This window comes from Ursus maritimus, unplaced genomic scaffold (genome assembly GCF_017311325.1).
Source record: "Ursus maritimus isolate PB19 unplaced genomic scaffold, ASM1731132v1 scaffold_14, whole genome shotgun sequence".
In the NCBI taxonomy this organism is placed as follows: domain Eukaryota; kingdom Metazoa; phylum Chordata; class Mammalia; order Carnivora; family Ursidae; genus Ursus; species Ursus maritimus.
Genome location: NW_024423786.1, coordinates 19,626,785 through 19,648,339, shown reverse-complemented (window position 1 = coordinate 19,648,339; position 21,555 = coordinate 19,626,785). Strand labels below are relative to the sequence as shown.

General features: G+C 51.2%; 1 long non-coding RNA gene across 5 annotated transcripts; it reads right to left on the bottom strand.

The window, feature by feature from the left end:
* Positions 1-3,955: 3,955 nt before the first annotated feature.
* LOC103674255 lies at positions 3,956-16,450 on the bottom strand. 5 transcript variants are annotated; one of them, XR_005834484.1, is made up of 4 exons: positions 16,336-16,450; positions 15,058-15,193; positions 13,906-14,290; positions 3,956-4,200 (listed from the first exon to the last, which is right to left on the bottom strand). It is a non-coding gene; the product is annotated as an uncharacterized LOC103674255 (long non-coding RNA). The 5 variants fall into 5 exon arrangements; XR_005834480.1 differs by lacking the exon at positions 3,956-4,200 and adding an exon at positions 12,850-13,701; XR_005834479.1 differs by lacking the exon at positions 3,956-4,200 and having other exon boundaries at positions 12,850-14,290.
* Positions 16,451-21,555: the final 5,105 nt, after the last annotated feature.

Sequence of the window (21,555 nt, the reverse complement as noted above, 5' to 3'; positions counted from 1 at the left end):
TACAGCACCCGTGAGGAGGACCCCTGGGATGAGAACCTTGGCATGCTTCTCTCTGAAGCTCTGTCCTCCCCACCCCGAACTCCAGGGCACACACCTCTGCAGCTCGGGCCTCAGCATCCAGGACACTACAGGACAAACAGGCTGGGTGCTCTGAGGGGGGTGCACGGCGCTGCACTGGGCCAGGCACCCACCTTCCACGGCACCATGGCAGCCAGTGCCTTGCCCGCAGCCCGTTTCTCGGTCGCCAGAGTCCTTGACACAGGGCCACAGAACCCAAGCAGTCTGTGGATAGATTTCGGGGGTCAGCGGACATGGGTGGGAAAAAATCAGATCATTATTTTCAGTGACCTCTAACCGCAATTCAGCCTTCTAACCAAGAAGCCCCAGGAGGGTTAGCAGTGTCTGTGACGTCACCGAGAGAAATCACAAATACTTCTATATCACAGGACAGCTGTTGCAGATATGGCAAAATATTTGGTGTGTTCATCACTACTTCAAACTTCCAGTAGTTACTAAACTCACTGCTAGGTATTATTATTATTTTTTAAGATTTTATTTCTTTACTTGAGAGAGAGCAAGAGTGCACAGAGGGAGAGGGAGAAGCAGGCTCCCCGCTGAGCAAGGAGCCCCACGTAGGGCTCAATCCCAGGACCCCGAGATCATGACCTGAGCCAAAGGCAGACACCCAACTGACTGAGCCACCCAGGCGCCCCTGGATATGATGATTTAATGTTAATAAGGAAGCACATATATTCCAAATTGTAATTTTCTTCTTCCTATTTTGATAATTGTATTTCAAAACAATTGCTTTCCTTAGTCCTATTCTGTAAAATAAAAACATTTTCTGAGACACTTTGCCAGATGCCAAGGGATCCATAACACAGAAGTTTAGAATTTCTGGTCTATTCCTTCTCACTCAGGTGAAGAGACAGCTCTTGCTCCCCACCTGCTCCCCCAAATCCCTGGCACCAAGGCTGTGGGTTCAAGCCCACTGACTCCCTGGCTCAAAAGCTGAAGCTTCACGGAACGTCAGAGAGGTACGGGCAAGAACCAAATTCCTCCACGTTCCCTCATAAGGCCAAGGCAGAGCCCATGCCCAGTGTCTGCAGGCAAGAACCCTCACCCAGCATTGGGTCCGCAGCTAGCCACCCAGGGGCGTTCAAAGCGGAGCCTTCTTACAGCCAAATTAATTCAGGAGGCAGGAAAGTGGCAGGCACTGGTTTTCTACCTTGGCTGCCCATAGGAACTCCCCGTAGGAATTAAATATTACTGATGCCTGGGTCTCCCCCCAAGAGTTTCTAAGTTGATTTGGGGTGACATCTGGGCCTCGAGATATTTTACACTCTCCAGTTGATTCTAATGTGCAGCCAGGGCTGAGAATCTCTGGTGTACTCAGGAAAGCAAAGGCCCAGGTTAGGGCTCAAGGCACCCAAGGTCCACTTCTGTGTCCTGGGCAAGCAGAGACCTCTCTGGTTCAGTTTCCTCATTCATAAACATTCGAGATGGGTAGAAAGAAACTATGTTTATTAAGCACTCACCACATAGCAGGCAGTCTACAAAAGTGATTTCCTTTACCCAGTATTACGCCGTGCCCCATCTCACCCAGCTAGTGAGCTATGAAACCCCACCTATTTGACCCCAAAACACTGTCCTTCCTGCTAACTCAGGTTTAAAGATCTTGTTAAAACGCAGATGCTGATTCAGTATCTCAGGGGTAGGTCCTGAGATTCTGCCTTTCCGAAGGGCTCCCCAAGGCCACCAATGCTACTGTCAGCAGAGGTGCTGTCAGCAGGGGCCACTTTGAGTGGCAAAGGGTGAACTGGGTCTTTTGGGTGGTGTCAGTTCTGATTGGCCAGTGCCTGCGCGTCAGGACAGTTGGTTAGGTATTTAGGTCATTCCCTCTATTCTGATGACAGTCCCCAGCTTTGCTCTAGGATCAGACCCCTCCCCCCGCTCAGCCAGGTGGCTTGTGTGATAGGGACACTACCCCTGGCTCCAGCCTAAGTCAATCAGCCCCTGGTATCCCTCTGCCAGGTGTGATAGTTCAGGACTGGGTTCCTAACTCAAGCCAAGCAAATGGGATACCAAGATTTTTGAGAGTAGAAGTTCGTTTCTTTTCCACGGGAGCCCCCAGAGGGGAAGTTTTTCCCTCCCCATGCTGATGTGGTTTGAGGATTTAAAGGATATGCAGCTATGTCCTTTCACGAGGGAGGAGCCCAGAGGGGTGGGCTGCAAATTCAGAAGCACAGAACCTGACAATGAAGGTTGCCAGAGCAGAGAAACTAGGTCCTTGGGGGACTGACTGGAGTGGCTGGATTAAGCCTTGCCTGAAGATCACCTCAGGGCTATCAAGTCACAAAGACCGTTTAATTACCATCATTGTTTAAAGCCAAGTTGAGTTGAGTGCTGTGTCTCTTAACATCTTCAGTCCTAATACAAGCTCTGACATCAGAGACTAGAGTTTGAATCTCAGCTCAGCCACTTTGGACTTTGGCAAGCCATTTGGCCTCTGGGATCCTCAGTTTCCTTATATATATAATGGAACTAGCAATGCCTGTCCCAGGGTTGTCGCAAGGATTAGGAAGAACCATGAATGTCTAAAGCTTGGCATCTGTGGAAGAAATGGTAGCTATTCTCATCAAAACTAATTATTAGTCCCATTTCGGCAGGCTCTCATTCTAAAAACTGTATATGTCAGCAATTGTTTCTAGCTGTTAGCAAAAAAAGAAAGCAAATTAACCTCAAAGATTGGGGGGGGGGAGGCCTGCCTCAAGGGTTATGAGTAACATTGAGAAAGAAGAAAAAAGAGGTTGAACCCTCTCAGTAACCAGGAGAGATGAGAAAGCTTGTCCTGGCGGGGAATGCAAGGCTTGCCTGGGCTATAATTGATTTGGTCATAATATGCTCAGACCTTGGCTCCATCTAGCAGGGCTTATGGAAGCCACGTTCTGCTTCTCTGGATATTTGATGGTCTGATTGGCTCAGCCTTCCTAATTGTGTTGTATTGACAAATATATTTGTTTGGAACAAGCAAATGTATTGCAGGCAGGAAACGGACCAACTCCAAGAATTTATTTTGCTTTTTGGCGCTGCTGCACTGAGCTTAGCATTCATTATGCGCCCATGTAAAACAGTCTCCGGCAACGCGGGCCTGAGTTATCTTTTTAATTATATTTATTTTTTCAGCTGCATTTCGGATCATGAACAGACTTGCTGGTGCTAAACAGGCATCGTTGGGTGAAACCTCCTGCCTCCCTCAAAATCACGTCGTGCGGATTAAATGTTGAAAGACATCAGACAAACCTATGACACTGCCCTGGGCCATTATCGCTAATGGATGGGAGATGGGGTTAAGTCAGTCAAATCCCTGCTCTGAGCCCAGAAAAGTCCACAGAAACCAAATCCTGGTCACCAGATTGAAATTGAAATCAGGTTTAAGTACAGAGATGGAGAGACGAATAGAAGGCAATTCCAATGGACCAGTTGGGGATCACCATGACCCACTTGACAGTACGGCCCCTGGCCTCCATATTGAAACAATGTAGCCCTTCTCTCTGATTGGATGAGGAATAAGCATCTGACCCCAGAAGGGCCGATCAGAGTCCCAGCTGGGGTTACTAGGAGGGAGAAAGCGTGGGCAGACTGACTAGTCCTATGGCAGAATCTGTAACAAGAGAACTGGGACATGTAGGCAGCCATCTTGGATGTCGCGTGGACAGAGTCATAGCAAAAGCCAAGAACAGGGAACAAAGCTGTCACAGCAAGTGACATCGCTGAGGAGAGACATCAGGAAGGGTCATTCCGTGGGTTCATGGCTTCCCGCAGTCCATGGTTCCAGTGGCTGAGGCACTCTGCCTCTCCAAATGCATTGCCCCTTTTTGTTCCAGCAAGCTGAAGTTGTTCTCTGCCTTACGTCCATACAAGGGAAAACTATGCAGCCAACCAAACAACGTTGTGGAAGAGTATTTATTAACAGGAAAAATGTACACAAGAATATTGCTGAGTGCAGAAAGCATGTTTCTTTCCTTCCTCCAACAGATAATTCCTGGGCACCTCCTATGCGTCAGATGCTGCATACACACTGGGGAGAAAGGTCATGGCCTCAGCTCCCATCAAGTTTACAGTCTGGTTACAAAATGTCAGGTAAGATCCCACTTCAGTAAAAAGAGATGTGTAACCAGCATGAGACGGGTTTCACACCTGGGGGAACAAAGGAAGTGCACTTAGAACAGGTCAAAACCAGTGCTGCTCTAGGGGGTTGTGTGGACCTCCAGCACAGTCCCCATCTGGGAGCTGCTGAGAAATGCAGATTCTCAGCTCCCAGTCCAGACCTCCTGGGGGTGGGGCCCAGCAATCTGTTTTGGAATCACTTCCAAGTGATTCTGACGCAGACTCAAGTGTGAGAACCTCTTCCCTAAAGCATAGTAGTAGCTCAAGGACCCACCTTCCCAATTAACAAGAATTTCCAGTTTTTCCCTGGGTTCTCCTCAAATGCTACCTTTTCAAGACCACCCAGGGATGTATGTGTGTGTCAGCAAGTAATTATAACAATCAGTTAAATATAATTTATATATGTTAATTGATTGAATTCTCATAACAACTCTATAACATAGGTACTATGTATCCCCTACTTTATCGATGAGAAAATTGAGGACCAGAGAGGTTAAATTACTTGCCTAAAGTCACACAGCTAACAAGTGCTTGAGATGGGATGCAAACCCAAGTAGTCTAGTTCTAGAATCTGTGCTCTTAACCACGACGTTAAACTGGTTATGAAATGAGTCCTGAGCAACTCTGCGAGCTGGTAGGGATGGAGAGCTCCGGTCCTGGTGACTGGACTTTGCAGCTGCTGCGTTTAGGCCTCTCTATGTCCCTCCCTGATCTGGCCCTACTGTGTGAGATCTGTCACTGCCGCCTGGATCCCCATCTGGGGAGGCCTCCCTGTCCCTTCAGATTGGAGTGCTGAGGCTCCTGTAGTTACGGGCCCTACAGCAATGCTACCTGAGCCACGAAGCATTAGAGCCTTCGAAGAGGTGGGTACCCACGCAGCTAGGCTGGCACGATCAGAAGGTTCTAGGATCAGCCTTGAACCATACGCAGAAGGATCCCTTGCCTTCCACTCCCCTTGGGCTGGGCATGAGTGCCAAGTCCTGGGTCCTATCCAGGCTGCCCCTTCCCTCCTAAGTGTCTGCTCTAAAATCCCGGGGTCCTTTCTATCTGGCCTTGACTGAAGTCAGCCAAATCCAAAAGGCAAGGTTGTTTTTACCTTGGAATCCCAAGGTGAAGGCCAGAATCCTAGATTCTTTACTTCTAGGAAAGTCCTTGGTCCCTGGGGTGGGGGAGGGAGGGAGTGCTAGTTAAAGAAGATAAAGGGGTGTGGCCTAGTTCACCCTCCAGAAGCAACAAAGCTCCAAATGCAGATAGAAACATTGGCTTTGAAGTGAGACCTCCCAACTCTACCCACCAATCTTATTCCTAAGCCCAGGCCCATATCCAACCAATACATCCAGTTATACCCTCAAAGAAACTGGGGTGGACACGGACCATCGTCCATAGAGGACCAGCTCAAGTCATTAAATATTCAAGGATTTCCAGCCTGGCTGATAAAAGTTACCTCCTGCACCCCACCCATGCCACCCCACCTGCCCCAGCCCCAACCCACAATCCAACAGCTAGAGGGTTAATGCCTGCCCCAGCAAGGGGCCCCCACCCACCCCAGTCCTCTGTTAGACTAGTGCCCCCGAGGCTGAGATCTAGAAAGACACACAAGAACTTGTAGAAATAGTGCTTTTTTCTAGGTATTGGAATGATAGATAGTTTTTTATATCCTTCTCATTGCTTATCCATAGTTCCAACTTTTCTACAGGACACATGGTTTGTCTAAGTAATAAAAATTACTTTTTTAAAGCATGAAAGATAACAGGCAGATTTTTAAATGTCCTGAGATGAAGCGGAGGCCCCTTTTGCTTCTCCTGCGCCCACCCTCACTATTAGTGCTGGCAGGCCTTCGTTGCAGTTAGAACGAGCTGACTCGAGGGTGATGTCAAGAGCCTACCGAACACAGCCTTGAAGATCTTCAGAAACCAGGCCCACACCCTGGGTTTCAGCAGAGGCATTGTGCTTCCCTGGCCACAAGCCTACCTACTGCCTGTGGTCGGCATGACTAACCATCTAATTCTGGAGAAATGGGAACTCATTGAGTGATCTGGCTTCCTCCAGAGAGCAGCCCATTTGTTTCCTGAAGTGACTGGTCCACTGGGAAGTGGGCCAGGATGAACCTTTGAAGTGCTCAATGGCAAGAGGAGTAGAAAGAAGAGAAAGCACAATAGAGCAGCCAGGGACTATGATGGGGATGAAAAGTTCATGTCCTTGTTAAGAACAAAGATTAGATCAAAGCTAGCAGATACATGGCACATAGACCACTACCGCTTATCTGCTGCCCAGGGCAGACATTGTCAATCAATCATAGCACTTTATCCTCACTGAGATGCAGCCTCAGAATCCTGCTCAGTGCAGCTCCAAGCCACCTTCCCATCAATTGCAAGTGTCACTAGAGCTGAGTCTCATTTGTCATCCCTGGAGTGCTTGGGCTGCTGATGCTAACTCTCCAGACGAGTCCACTGGGACCCCGTGAGTGTAGTGATCATGACTGACTCCAGAGCACACGCCGAAAGGTGCTGTAGGGTCAGTCTTATTGTTAACTCCCTCCAACTCATGGAGATGTCATTCTTTCTAGAATCAGAGAAACTCTCAGCTGGGTGTGGCTCTACCCTCTGCCAGATGGCAGATGAGAGGTCTTCTTCTCATCAACTTCTTCTGAGTCATGGAGCTCTTTCTCCAAGTCAACAGAGTAGAAGTTCAAATGACCAAATTGTAGTGGAACTACTGTGCTCGAGGAGGAGGTGACCGTCCCAAGCCACAGCCAGCCAGTGCCACCTCAGCTGATGCCTTGACCACTGAAGGACTTCCTGGGAACCCTGAGGGAACTTCCCGTGGGACAGAAGGAGATCAAGGATCTTCTCCCAGCCCCAGTGTTTCACAGATGGGGAAACTGAGGCCCAGAGAGCAGATGTGACTGGACAAAATTCACCCAGCCAACGAGGGGCAGACCCAAGAACCCATGAGTCTCCTGACTCTTAATCCAACCAACCAACCCAGTGTCCAGTGATTGGTCCCTTCTTTCCTCATAGGATATAGTCTCCCTGAATTTCTGCTGTTGCTCCCTGGCTTCAGTCTTGTCTGTCAGCCTGAACTCCCCATTTCTAGATCAGCAGCCTAATCCTTCACCTCAGCTTCGGATTCATCAGACTGCCTCGTGAATACCTCCACTGTGAGGTTCACAAGGGCCCCAAACTCATCAACCAACCTGAACACCCAAACTTCCTCCTCCTCCTCCCCATCAGTTCCCACCCAGCATTCCCAGTGCCTAACATCCCCCATCAGCCCTGCGGTTGCTCAAGCCATGAAGTTGGGGTCATCCTTGTTTCCTCCCTCCCCCAATAAGCAGTCGCTGTGGCCTTTCACCTTGATCCTGATCTTGACCTCCATCCGTTTCTCTCCATCCCCACTGCCATTTCTTTATTTTAAGCCACTCTCAGTTTCCCCCTGGATTTTGGCAGCAGCCCCTTAACTGGTCTCTCTGATTCCAGGTTTCTCCCCCTCCATTATTCAGGATCTGGCCAAAGTAATCTTTCTAAAACACAAATTTGAAAGTTACTTTCTGGTACAATATCCCTGGCATAGTTTACTCCGTCCTTTGTAATCTGACCCATTTACCTCTTCAGACAATCTTTTAGGATTCCCTGATCCAAACTCCTATAAGACAGAACTACTTTGTGTCCACACTGTGGATGTGTGTGTGTGGGTGTGGGTGTGTGGGTGGGTGGGTGTATCAAGGTCTAAACTTTTCCAAGCAGCTCTCTCTGCCTGGAACAATTTCTCCTCCCTTTTCACCTAGCTAACCATTCCCCATGCTTCGAGGCTCTCCTTAGCTGCCACATTTAGCAATGTGCCTCCCTGTCCCCAGTAGTCTACACTGGGGTGACCTCCATGACTCTCCCCCGCAACTATCCTGTTTGCACTCATCACCTCAAAGAGCCTTTTTTTAATGTCCTGTCACCCACACTGGACTCAATATCCCTGAGGTCAGGAATTCTGTCTTGTTCAGTGCTAGAGTTTCAACCTGTAAAAAGTACTAGGTGCTTAATAAAGTGTCCATGGATGGAAGCATGGACTGATCCCATGATGTCTTTGTTCTTTATTGATCGCATGTTGTAATCATTGAGTCAGGAAGTTAGTGCCGGAGTCAGGAGTTAGTGCGTTAGTTAGGAGTTAGTGATCTACTCACAGAGCGCTATTATTTTAGGTCGAATAGAAGATGAGCCAAAAAAAGAGAAAGCAGAGTAAGAGCAGGCTCAGCCGTGAAGGGAGTGGCGCTCAGGGCCAGGACGGGGGCAGCGTGCCCTGTGCACAGCCCTTGGCTCCCGGTGCAACCCAGAAGGTGCAGATAGGTCCCCGAGTGTGTGTCCTTTAATTCTGACTGTAGCATCTGCCTACGTAAAAGAGGATCGAATCCCCCCAGTGCGTCTTGGTGTTATTCTCAAAGGGCACACATCTCTTTCCCAAGCTGATGCTCCAGTTGTGTTGACGGTGCCACCCCAGTCGTCTCTCATGTTCCTGGCGGAGAGGGGCATCCAAGTCACTGCAGTGTCCCACAGCTTACCACAGTGTCCGTCACATAGCGGCGAGCCCTGCCTCAGTACTGGCTGGGTGGACGGAGGGGAGTGAGGGAGGAGAGAGAGAAAGAGAGGAATGAGAGACGGGAAAGACAGGCTGAAAAGGGGCAAAGACGAGAGACAGGAGGAAAGGAAGTGCGCGCTCAGGACAGGCTGGGGGCCAGCGGCTCCTTCGGACCCGGGCGGGCACTGGCCTGGCTCAGCCCAGCAGCTGCGACTCCCTGGCTGCCAGAGCACGTGACAACCTGCCTGGCAGGGCCCGGCTGTGTTTGGCAGCTCGGGCGCCCAGCCTCGTCTTGCCATGGGCAGGTGCGAGCCAGGCGCCGCCCTACGGACTCCGGCTCTTCCCCTCTGCCTTGCGGCCTCCCAGCGCCCGCCGGAGCCAAGCCCGGGACAGGCCCTTGACAGAGCTGCAAGGGATGTGAGGGAGTGTCTGGTCAGCCCGGAAGACAGAGTGGCCGATGTCCCCGGGTCTAAAATAACAGCCCTCCTCCCTTTTTCCTGCTTTGTTTCTCTTCCCAGCGCTCACCGGACACTCCCAGAGCCTAGAACAAACCGTGGTGAGAGACAAGCACTTGGTTTCTTTGAATGAGAACTTGTGACGGCTGGGAGAAGAGAGGCCTTGAGAGGCCCAGTGACTTACTCAAGGTCTCCCAGCAAACTGGAGGCAGGGCTCCCGCTTCTTCCTGTGCTCCGGGGCCACACACCTTCCAGGGGGCAGGGGGCGGGCCTGTGCAGGGACTCAGGTGAGGAGAGGAGCGCTGGGCCTCCAGTATCATAACCAGCAGTCCCAGGCAGGGTGGCGATTGTGATCAATGAGCTGGATTGTAAACGTTCTGTCATTTTAATTAATGCACATTTAAACCTAAAAACAGATACTCCATTCCCTTACTGGAAAACTTTCCTGTGAGTGTGGAGCAACCTGAGTAGGTCAATCTACTTTCAACTATAAACTTTATGAAATCTAAATACAGATCAAGTATTCCCATGAAAATTTAGCATCCAAACTGAAGTGCGCTGTAAAAGCGTAAAAGGCATCTGCATTTGGAAGGTTTAGTATGTTTAGAAGAATGTAAAGAAGCTCACCGATAACTGTGCATATTAGTTTTATGTTGAAAAGATCCTAGTTGGGATATACTGGGTTAAATAGAGCGTGTTATTCAAATTTCATCTGTTTCTTTTTCTTTTTTGAATGTGGCTACTCAAAAATGGAAAGTTACCTAGGTGGCTCCATTGTATTTGCATCAGGCAGTGCTGGGCTAGAGGGCCAAGGATGGAGTGGAAGGGGGATGACTCACTGGCTTGCCGTGCTGGTCCCCGGGGCTCCAGGAAAAGCTGCAGGACTCTGGGCTGCGCCAGGGCTGGGCTCCTTGGGAGGCCCCAGGGGGCAGAGCTGGCTCCCAGCTCCCTGCACTCACACACTTCCCTGAGGGCTCGGAGGGCTCGGGAAGCAAAGGGCTGGGGAAGCAGCTCGGGAAGCAGCTCGGGAGGGGATTAGCGTTCTTTCTTTCCCTGGAGGGCAGATGGGGAGAAGGTTAAGTGCCAAGTGCCTGCAGCTGCCCAATTAAGCCCTAGGAGAGGGTGGAGGAGGGGCCTGGCGAATGCTCCTAGGGATTCCAAGAGAGACAGGAAGCAGCAAGGGCTGGACCACCTTTATCTCATTTCCCCTCCTGGGCAGCCTGTCTCCCCCCACGCCAGGCTCAGCGGGGGTGGTTCACTTTCCCAAGACCACACAGCAGGCTCAGAGCTGAATCAGACACCACCATCCCAGTCTCTGCTCCAGCTCTTTAAGTGGAAAGCCCAGGTTCAAAACTAGTTTCCTCCTTTACTAAGGCTCTGGGAAGAATTGGAAGCAACAGAATTGAGGCCCCAGAGGGCTTCAGCCAAGCCTGACTGCTGACACTCCCCATGTGCCACGTGCTTGCGTGCCTTCCCTCGCTGGATATTCTCAGGACCCTCCTGTGCCTAATGGTAGCCATCTACCATTCCCATTAAGGATGAGGATGTGGAGGCTCCGAGAGGTTCAGCATGTTGCCCAGGGACACCCAGATAGGCAGTTGGGAAGCCAGGGGATTTGAACACCGGGTAATCAGGTCTGACCTGAGCTCTGAGCTTAACCACCATGTCATGTGGCCTCTTCCCCCAGGAATCTTCTCACAAATGCCCCACTTGCCAGCAGGGAGGCCAAGGTGGTGGGATGTCTGCCTAGAGTCTCCGTCTTACACGTGGGCAGCCCTGAGCTGGAAGTGAGGCAGGAGGAGGGATGTCACGTTCCCCGGGCAACCTCCTACCTGCCCCAGCTTAGATGCCACCTCCCCCAGAAAACCCTCTCTGATTCCCTCCCACCTTGCCTTCCAGGCTAGTTTCCTGGCATCTTCCTCACGTCCTCCTTTCTCCTGATGTTTCTATTTATCCGCATACAGATAGCCAACATACATTGAACATCTCACCCACATTACTTCCCTTTACCCGTGTGGTAATTAATTTTCTTTGTCAATTTAATTGGGATTTCGGGTGTCCAGATGAAACATTATTTCTGGGCATGTCTGTGAGGATGTTTCCAGAAAAGATTAGCATTTAAACACAGCAGACTGAGTAAAGCAGCTTGTCCTCCCCAGTGTAGGTGGGCCTTATCCAATCCCTTGAAGGCTGGAATGGAAGAAAAGGGCCAAGGAAGGGGGAGTTTGTGACTCCTTGAGCTGAGATAGGAGTCTCCTGTCCTCATGTGAGACTCACTCCATCGACCCTCCAGTTCTCAGAACTGCCACCCCCCCAACACACCCTGGGCTTTCCTGGGTCTCTGGATCCGGAGAGCAGACCCCTCCCCAGTGTCCACCTCACTGGAACGTTCCTTGTCCTAAATCTTATATATTCGACTGGTCCTGTTTCTCTGAAGAACCCTAACACAACCGTCACAACCAGCCAGTAAAGAGATGTTCTACTTGACAGCTGGGGACACCGAGGCAAAGAAAATACAATGAGCTGCTCGCATCACAGAGTTCCTAAGTCGTAACAACTCATTCGTTTCCAGCCTGAGTGCCCGCGCGGAAAAGCCACACCATCCTTCTACTCAGTCGCCAGGCGGATTACTGGTGTGCTCCTCGGTGTCCCCTGCTTTCTTACAAGGAACTGAAACAGGTCGAGTCAAGCTGCGGCTAGGAGACCATCCGTGATCAGAGCAGCACTGGTCACTGGCGTCCCTGGGCCTGTCCTGCTCACCACCTAGAAGCCAGGGCTGGCGTGGAGCATGTCAAGTGTGCTCCGTGTCATCATCGACGGACTCACTGTCTCCTGATGGAACACTGTCAGTGTGCCCAGCCCTGAAGGCCCAGCAGGGAACAAGACCACAGGGGTTCTTGCCCTCACAGAGCTTCTATGCAAGGGGCACGGACAGAGAGAAATCAAATATTCGGATAAGAACGTAAAGTGATTTCTGGTAGGAACAAGGTCAAATAAAGAGAACTAAGGCAGAAGAAGGGAAGAGGGGGATGATGAGCAGAGAGGGTGGTCAAGGAGGACCTCTGAATTATACGCAAGCAGAGAGGTGAAGTGAGGGGGGCCAAGTTCCAGGAAGATCTGGAGGAGGGCCCCCAGCCCCAGCAAGAGAGAGCAGCAAAGATAAAGGCTCTGCGAGGAATGCATGCTCAGTACGTTCTAGAATGGTCCGCACAAACTACGTGTATGTGCGCCGCGGCGTTATTCATAAGCCAGGTAGCGGGAGCAGCCCGGTGTCCGCCAACTGATGAATGGACTCAGGAAACGCGGTGTATCCATACAACAGAGTGTTATTTGGCCACAAAAAGGAATGAAGAACCGATGATACAGTCTAAGTGATTCTGGAAACATGGCGCTAAGTGAAAGAAGCCAGACCCAAAGACCATGCATGTATTGTAGGGTGCCGTGTAGGAGCGCCCAGAGCAGGTAAAGCCGTGGAGACAGGAAGCAGATTCATGGTCGAGCGCTGGGGAGAAGGGGGTGGGCGGGGCGGGAATGAGGACGCAGTTTCTCGGGGCGATGATAAACACGCTCTACAATTACATCGTGGTGATGGTTGCACAATTCTGTGAAAAAAGTCACCGCCATGGAACTGTGCACGTTCGGTGGGTGAGTTTTATCTTAATCACATCTCCATAGAGCCGTTAAAAAGACAAGAAACAAGCAAACAGAAGAAGCAAGAAGGGGCGGGTGGCTGGAGCGGGGTGAGAGGAGGAGAAAACCAGGCAGGTGTTCTGAATCTGGGTTTCATACCATGAACGGAGGCCACCAGGGCTTCTGAGTGGCCAATCTGGCCACCCCGTTTCTAGGTTTGAAGGATCATTCATTTGCAGGGCAGCCCGATGTTCACCATGGGTCCTGGTGCCTGGATTCAAATCCCAGCTGAGCCCATGGTCCAAGCTGTGTGAGTGCAGCAAGTTATGTCATCTGTGTCCTCTCAGTTTCTCACCCGTAAGATGGGATGATAAGAGCATCTCCCTCACAGGAAGCTTCATGGAGTGAATATTCATGAAGCTCTTAGGAGGGCCCCTGGCACCTTGGCAAGTCCAGAAGAGTTTGGCAATTTAAATAAGATAGGACTCGCTAGATGATTCTTATCTGCCTGGGGAGGGAGCACAGCCAGGCAGGTCCGCTTTCTGCTCTGCAAAACTCTTGCCCCTCGCCTGGCTCCAACCGGCAAATAATTGCTCCCGAGGCTTCATTCCAAATGGGCCATAAATCAGAGCCAGGGGCTCCTGTTACCAGCAGCCAGCGGTGAAGTCCCTCCCTGGGGTAATTGGAAGCAGATGTTGCTAGCCGTCTGGCCTCCAGAGGCCTGTGTACCTGGGCTGCTCGCGTCACAGCAGTTGGGGCCAGAATTTCCATGAGCCCTTAAAGCGAAGGTTGTCAAAGAAACGGCCTCCTAGAGCTTCCAGATGTTCTGCGGCTTATTTCAAGCAGGAGGTGGGCAGCTAATGGGGGTCTTCGGGGGCTGAGAGAGGAAGGCAGGGTCATGGATGACACTGGGGTTCTTCCGAGGGGCTGACTGGCAGGCAAGGGATGGGGGCCGGGGCTGGAAAGAAAGGGGCATTGGCTCTGCGGGCATGAGGGCCTGTCCCATGTTCTCCATTTCTCGCTTTTTCAGCCTGTGCTCTAAAGTAAAGGATGTCACCTTTCCAGACCTCTGTTTTCTCACCTGTGAAATGGGTGTGACGTGACCAGACTCGAACACATCTGAAGGGTGGGAAGCAATTGCAGGTGAAGCTCCAACAGGGCATCTGGCACACAGCGGGTGCTCAACGCAGTAGAGAGAGTGACGAGAATGGAGTGAGGCACTGAGCCTTGTATTCAGCAAGCCTTCAGTATCCCTGGACACTGAGTGCTGTGAAGGATAGGAGCAAGTGTAGGACACCCTTAGAAGACTCTCTTTCCAAGCTTCCTATGGCCAAGATTTTGAGAAGGTCCAGAAAGTTCCTTAGCAGTCCTTCAGCTGCAAGTGCAAGGGTAGTTTGGCTTCAGGTACAGTTGATTCAGGGCTCAGGTGAAGTCACCAAGGAGCCATCTGTCCTCTTTAGCTTCCTCTGATGGATTGCCAGATTTAGCAAACAGAAACACAGGGGGTCAGGTTAATTTGAATTTAAGATAAATAAGAAATACTTTCATAGTGTAAATATGCCCCACTAAATTTTTTAGTATAAAAGTATATCCCAAATATGTGGTGAGACATACTTATGCTTTATAATTTTGTATTATTCATTATTTATCTGAAATTCGAATTTAACTGGGCCTCCTGTATTTTATCTGGCAGCCCCTTCATCCCCTGGGGTAGCAATGGACAGCAAGCCTCTCATAGCTTCTCACTGGCTCTGATTAGGTCATGCGACTCTCCCAAATCCATCACTGTGGCCAGAGGACTTACTACCTGGTTTACCTGCCCCATCCTTAGACTCTGAGTCTGGGGTCAGTGTATCCCAAGCTCCTAGGAGAATGGTTCCCTCAAAGGCCAGGTGTTGTGAATACCATGCATTCAAGACAGAGAGATGGGGTGGGTGTAAGACAAGGAAACCGGGAGCCACTGTGAGCAAATGCAAGGAGGGCATCCCTGAGCCCGAGGCACAGAAGAGGGTGCCCCCCAGCTGGGGTAACCAGAGCAGTTTCGGGGCCAAGAGACAAAAGTGGGTCTTTCAGGGCTAAAGAAACCCCACGGCTGAGCCTGGCTCTGCTAAGACATCTTTGGATGATCCCACCTCCAGGAAGCCCTTCCCTGATTACCTCTCTGAGCCTCAGTTTCCCCATCAGCAAAATGAGGGTAACAAGTCAGACTTCTTGGGGTTGTTGTGAGGCTTACCTGAGGTTCAACTGAGCCCCGCTTGGAAGCCCAGCTATTCAGTGATCACGAATTTAGTCGGCATCTCTCAGAACTTCATTTCCTAGGGGTAGCCTTTTCCTAAGTGGGGTTCCAGTGTTGCAGGTTTATTTCAGTCCTTGAAAAAGCCAAAATAAATTATAATTGGTGGTCAGTCAGGGCTTCTCAGCCTCAGCACTACTGATACTTGGGGCTGGATCATTCTTTGCTGGTGTGGGGCGTGGGGGGCTGTCCCATGCATTGTAGGAGGTCGAGCAGCTCCCCACACCCAGCCAAGACCACAAAAATGTCCCCAGACATTGCCACGTGTCCCCTGGTGGGGGTAAAGTGACTCCCTCCCCTGAGAACAGCTAGGATAATAGAATAAAATACAAATATATACTCATATAAACATGTTTTCAGCTACTGCTTCAAATGTATATGGAAAGCCCTGTATTATGCATGTCCCACTGGGGAAGCTCCTCGGTGTGGGCTGAGCCTGCTGCGGTCCCTTAGAATCAAGTCCGCATAAATTGGAGTAAAGACACCACTTCTGAAGCTAAGTAAGCCTGAGTATTCTTGCTGCCCCTAGGGACTTTCAAACTGCATTGAAAATGAGAATCATCTGTCTCAAAAATGTTTATATGTCAAGTTAATTGAATGGAGAAAGCTAGGGTATGGGGCAAGGCCCAATTGGCTTTCAGCTCCCTTTGTAGCGAAAGCCAAAGGACTTCTTGAACCAACATCAGGAGGATTTGTGTAGTGTTGGGGTCTTAAAGTCATGCCCTGCTTTTTGTTATTCTTTATAAGTCATAGAAATACGGGTCACAGCCAAGAGTTCATCAGCCGTTGGTCAGTGGGAAGGAGGGAGTTGGGGTCCCTGCAGGTAAGCTCATGACAGCCAAATGCAGCCGACAGCCGTTCTAGACCTTGTACTGAAATGCGGGTCTGCGTCTCAGTAGGTCGGCGTCCTGGGACACGCCGGCTACTCCCTCTGACAGAGCCTGTGTCTTGTGCCGTCATACTGGCCCGTGCTCCGAGGGGCCCCCCGAGCTTGGGGGAATGGCCCGCTGTTGCTGTCTTGAAATTCTTAATCCTTTTTGAACAAGGGCACTGTACTTTCATTTTGCCCTGGGCCCCATAAATCATGAGGCCCGATCCTGCTCTCTGAACTCAATTTTCGCATCTGTAAAACGGCAGTAACGACACCCTCCCTCCACAGGACCGCTGTGAGGATTACAGACCAACCCCGGGGCTGACGATTCGCAACACGGCCAATACCTGCACGGCCATCCCAGAAGCTCAAATAAACAGTGGCTGCAATCGCTTTCAGAACCCATCTCAGAAGGAAGTCTTTAACTGCAGTCCTGAGACCATGACTCGAAGTTTCCGGAACCTTTGAAATTCTCACTGTTTATTATGTTACTCCCATCTGTTTCCTGCAGCAATGAACTCTTTAAATGAAAAGGCCTGTGGACGTGTGTGGGGGATGGGGAGCCGGGCCAGGCAGGGGGCAGTTGGGAGACTCTACCCCTGCCCCACCCCCAGCTGCGAAGCAGCGTCCCCAGGGGCGAGTTAGCAGAGTCGAGGAAACAGACCAGGTCCACAGAGCTTCTGCAAGGAAGGAAGAGAGGGCCTCTCTCTCTCACATTTGCACCCTGTTCAGTTTTCCAAAGAGGCACAGAAAGGATGGAGTTACAGCTGATCCTAAGGGATGTGCGTGAACACACAGCCCTTCTTCTCCGTCCATCAGCATGTGGTGAGCCTCTAAGAGCTGCGTGGTTCACCCTGTGCCACCTCAGCGGGTACCTGTTGTCGGGTTCCCGTGGGGTGGGAGTGATGAGGGGGGGCTCTGTCCCTTCCGTCACTATTATCCCCGCAGGTGTCAAGGTCCCAATCCACCCCTATAGCTTACACATGTCCTGGGACATTGAAATGGGAGCATCCACAGGGGATCACAGAACTCTAGGTCTTAGGACACTGTGGGAGATGCCCCCCTGGGCCAGCGCACTGACCACCCCAAAGTGGACCTCAGCAGCCGTCCACAGGAAGGACAAGCTCTGTAGCTCCGGTGTCTATGGTGTAGGGCGCCCACAAGAAGAGACTGCCCCGTACGGAGGTGCTGACGGAGCCCCATTGGGCATCCCTAGCAGAAGACCCGAGTGCTCCCTTCATGGATGACAGTGCAGGGTCTGGAAGCTGAGTCCCCTCTCCTGTATTACAGCCCCTCCACCTCTCTCCCTTCCCCCAGCCTAGGAGTCCTTCCATCTCCAGGTCCAGAAGCTTCCCTCTTCCCCAACTCTTCTCCCACGTGTATTATTTATGCCCTCAGTCTCTGTCACGCCCAGGGGGCCTAGGCTTTTGAAACTCCAAAGCCAAAAGCTGACACTCTTTTCTCTCAGAGCTTCTGCTGAGTCATCCTCTCCCCGAGGCAAGAGTACAAAGCTCCCAGCTGGCAGAACGGAGGAGGGAGCAAGGTGGAAACACCAGGAGCAAAGAACAGATCACATCCCACCACCTGCTCTCACACGGTTATGTCAAGACTTATGATGATGATTTTTGTTTGTTTGTTTCACAAGAAGGAGAGCTATGCCTGTGGGTATCTGTCACCATAGCAGAACCATCTCTTCGGTGACAAGATGCTGGAGGGGGGAGTCGTACTCCTGCTTTGTGTCCTAAGACATCCAATGATCAAAGGGGGTGCTGGGAAAAACCCAAAGCCCAACACCGCCTGGGTTGATACCAGTGTCTCAACGCTGAGACTAAGCAAGCCTTCTCAGCCCCGTACTCTGTCCTTCTCCCCTCTGACGGTGACCCCCCTCCACCCTTAGGAAAGCCACTGTCCCTGACAGGACTGACGGGGAGTTCGATGTGCTTTGAACAGGAGCATTATTTACCCAATGGAGCTTAAAATGCCATTCATTACCATAAAAGTTTCGGAAACATGCTCACGCACTTGGGGAAGGCTCCCAGTCAGGTGATGAGGGGAAACCTTCACTTATCCCCTCGGAGAGCGGGACCAGGCACCGTGGTCACCGTGGTCTCCAATCTTGGTGAGAATAACTCTGCTGGTCAGCAGCACCAAGACGGTCCTGAGAAGAAGTTTGCTCAGGGACGGATCTGCAAAGTAACGCACTTCATCCTAATTTGGAAGACATTTCCACCCGTCACTCTGCTTAATAGCACCTCTTTTAGTCAAATCAGCTCCTTCCAATAAGTGCATTTTCAAGTTCAGAGCTGGAATGGGCCTTTGGAGGAGGTTTCTGAAGGAACTGGGTGAGGTAAGAAGGAGCTTGGAGTGGCTGTCACAGAGCCTACTGGGACCCTTGGCAAACATTGGCTCTGGGTACAAGACCAAACCACAGAATTTCTCCCAAAGTTCTTAACGCCTCCAGCGTTTCTCCGGAGTTCCTGTGTGGGTGCTGGCTGAGATCCCACCACAAACCCATCAGCTGATCCTGGGTGCATTTTATAAGCCCTCCTAGTCTATGTCTCCAGCCATAAAATGGGAAGAATCATATTGGCCCTTCCTCGTCATACAATGAGTCCCTCCTGTCAGATCATCACCTATCTGGGGACAAGGACCATGTCTTATTTACTTCCCACAGGGCCCGGTACAGGTACAAAGACAGCAGTAATAATATAGTACACTTAATTGAGAACCTACCAGGTTCTAGCCAGGAACTCTGCTAACCACTGGTCATACGTCATCTCACTTAGTCCTTACAACCAACCAGTTTGCTCTGGTTATTAGCCCCATTTTACAAATAAGGAAACTAAAGTTCAGAGAGAGGAAGTTTGGCCTACTCAATTTTTAATACTTGAATCCTAGCTCATTTGCTCTTTCTCCTCTCCCCTGCCTCACCCCCCTCCCTCTAGCAAAAGAGAAATACAATTCGGTATGTGAAAAGACGCTCCGTAAACACAAACTCAGATTGTGTCTAGAGTATCTGCAACTCCCTCACCTCCCCCAGGATCACTGGCCATTCATTTATTCAGGAAACAATTATTGCCAGGCTCCTCTGTACAAGCTGAGGATAAAATAATAAGCAAAAATAATCATCATGCAGCCCTCAGGAGCTTACCATCTGGGAATACAGTCAAACCTGCTGGATATCTCTGTAAGCAAACGTGCTCTCCACCCCACCCCCACCCTCTGCCCAGATGTCAACTCATTCATTCTTCAACATTTATGATTATTGAACTAAGATTGAGTTAGGCTGCAAGTAACATGAAATCCAAGTATCAATGGCTGCCTTAAACTATAGAGAGGTTGGTTTTTCTTAGATGACAATGTCTAGTAGGAAACTGTTGAAACTAAAAATGTCAGAGCAGGGAGAGGTCTTGATGGTCCTGTTGGCCTTTGCCGCATGGACATGAGATGACTGCCACAGCTCCAGCCATTAAATCTACATTCTAGACAAGAGGAAAGTGGGAAGGTCATGAGCAAAAGGGCTCCTATCAGCTGAGTCAGGCTTTCTTTTGTGGGGCTATTCTGGACATCTTTTACAACAACCAACACTTTATAACAGACACTGTCTGTGCCTGCCCCTCCCAGAGCAGGCTACAAGTGCCAGAGGTAATGACGCCCAGGGGTAGTCTCAGTCAATGATGGACAGCGCTTGGTGGAAACTTTCTTCCAGGAAAGTGCCGAGCTTTCTTGCCTTTGGGTGGGAACACCTGGGGCCTGTCCTACAGCATCTCTCAGAGGTTCCCAGGGAGATGGATCCCTGGTTGTCCCCAGCGATAACCTGCTCCCTTCCCTACTCTGCATTTGGCTTCTTCCTTGTCTCATTTCCTCACTTCCCTCCACATCCTTCCTGGAATCACCTTCCACATTAACCGGCTCTTAGACCTTTGCTTCTGGGAACCCAGCCTGAGACAGCCTGGTCGGTGAGACTGCATCCCACAACTACTCGGCCTGCAAGACTGGAGACTGTGCTCCCATTAACACTGGGTTTCTTTTTTTTTTTTTTTTTTTTAAAGATTTTATTTATTTATGTGATCGAGAGATAGCCAGTGAGAGAGGGAACACAGCAGAGGAGTGGGAGAGGAAGAAGCAGGCTCCCAGCAGAGAAGCCCGATGTGGGACTCGATCCCGGAACGCCGGGATCACGCCCTGAGCCGAAGGCAGACGCTTAACGACTGCGCTACCCAGGCGCCCCTAACACTGGGTTTCTGCTGCGAGGAGGGGAGAGGAGTCTCTGAGTGAGCATTGAACCGTCTCTACCACACCTGAGTCCAGTTAGCTCTTGATTAGGTCCAGAATCTCTCATGTTCGCCCCCGAGGACCCTCCTAGTACCATGTCATGCCAAGCATCATGCCGGGCACAGGGTTCCAGTGGCAGCCAGGCCCAGCCTCTGTCCCTGGGGAGTTTACCGTGTCCACGGGGAGGCAGACAGACAAAGAGCAGCTACGACCCTGCTGACTAGTCCGCGGTATGGCTCTGTCCTCAGAGATTTACATGCATGACAACAGTTACTCTTCCTAGTACCGACACTCGTGTCTCGGACTGTCTAGCCTTACGTTATACTACTCCCCGCTGCCACAACGCACATTCCCACCCCCTCTTTGCTCCAGTCTCCTGCCCCCCTGGCAGGCCTTCTCTTGGCCTCCCTGTGTATCCAAGCCACGGCCTCTGTAAGACCTGGGAGTCGCTCCCCTCCAGCTATCCCTCCTTTGGCTCAGTGGGTCTCAAACTCGGCTCTATAGTACACTCACTGGGGAGATGTTGTAAAGCCCCGCACGTCGGCCACCGAGGGAGGCTCCGCGTCAGCACTGAGCGGACTGGGAGCCAGGCACTGGTGTTTCTCCAGGCTCCCCCGGGGCAGTTTTGATTTGTAGGCAGGATGCGAACCAGCGTTCTAACCTCTCACTTCTACAAAGTGCTTCCTTTTGACCCGAATCTCCCCTGCAGCTTCCATCCTCTGACGGCTGGCTTGTGCGTTTGTCTCGTCCTGAAGTATCCTTCACGGCATCGGGCAGGTGCCAACCCTCCTTTCCACACTCGGTCAAGATGTGTTCACCAGGAGGCTGGTGGACACGCAGCAAGTCATTTATCTCCGTCTCTCTTCTCCTCCCCGTGGCCCTTCCTGCTCAGTGGTGGCCGTCACGCAGGCCCCCTAGGAGCTGACCTCTGCCTTGGCCACATGTGGCTCTCGGTGGGGACTCCTCAAAGCAAATGCGAAGGGCCTGCCCTGCCCTCGTGCAGCCTGCCCCTCACGCCGGCAGGGTCAGAGGGCCTGGCCGGTGGGCGTGTGCACAGCCAGCCTGCAGCCCCCCTCGGCCTCCCTCACCGCAACTCCGTCCTCGGCCAGACCTCGGGGAGGAGACACATGCAGGCTGTTGCAGAAAATGTTCTCCAAAGTGGCCACAGAAACTTCTCTCACTCCAGAGGCCCCTCTTACGGTGTCACTTGGCCCCACTGACACCAAGAGGGAGAAGCCCCCCGGGCCGACTTCTGTTTCTACCTCTCCCAGGAGAGGATGGTGGAAGTGACT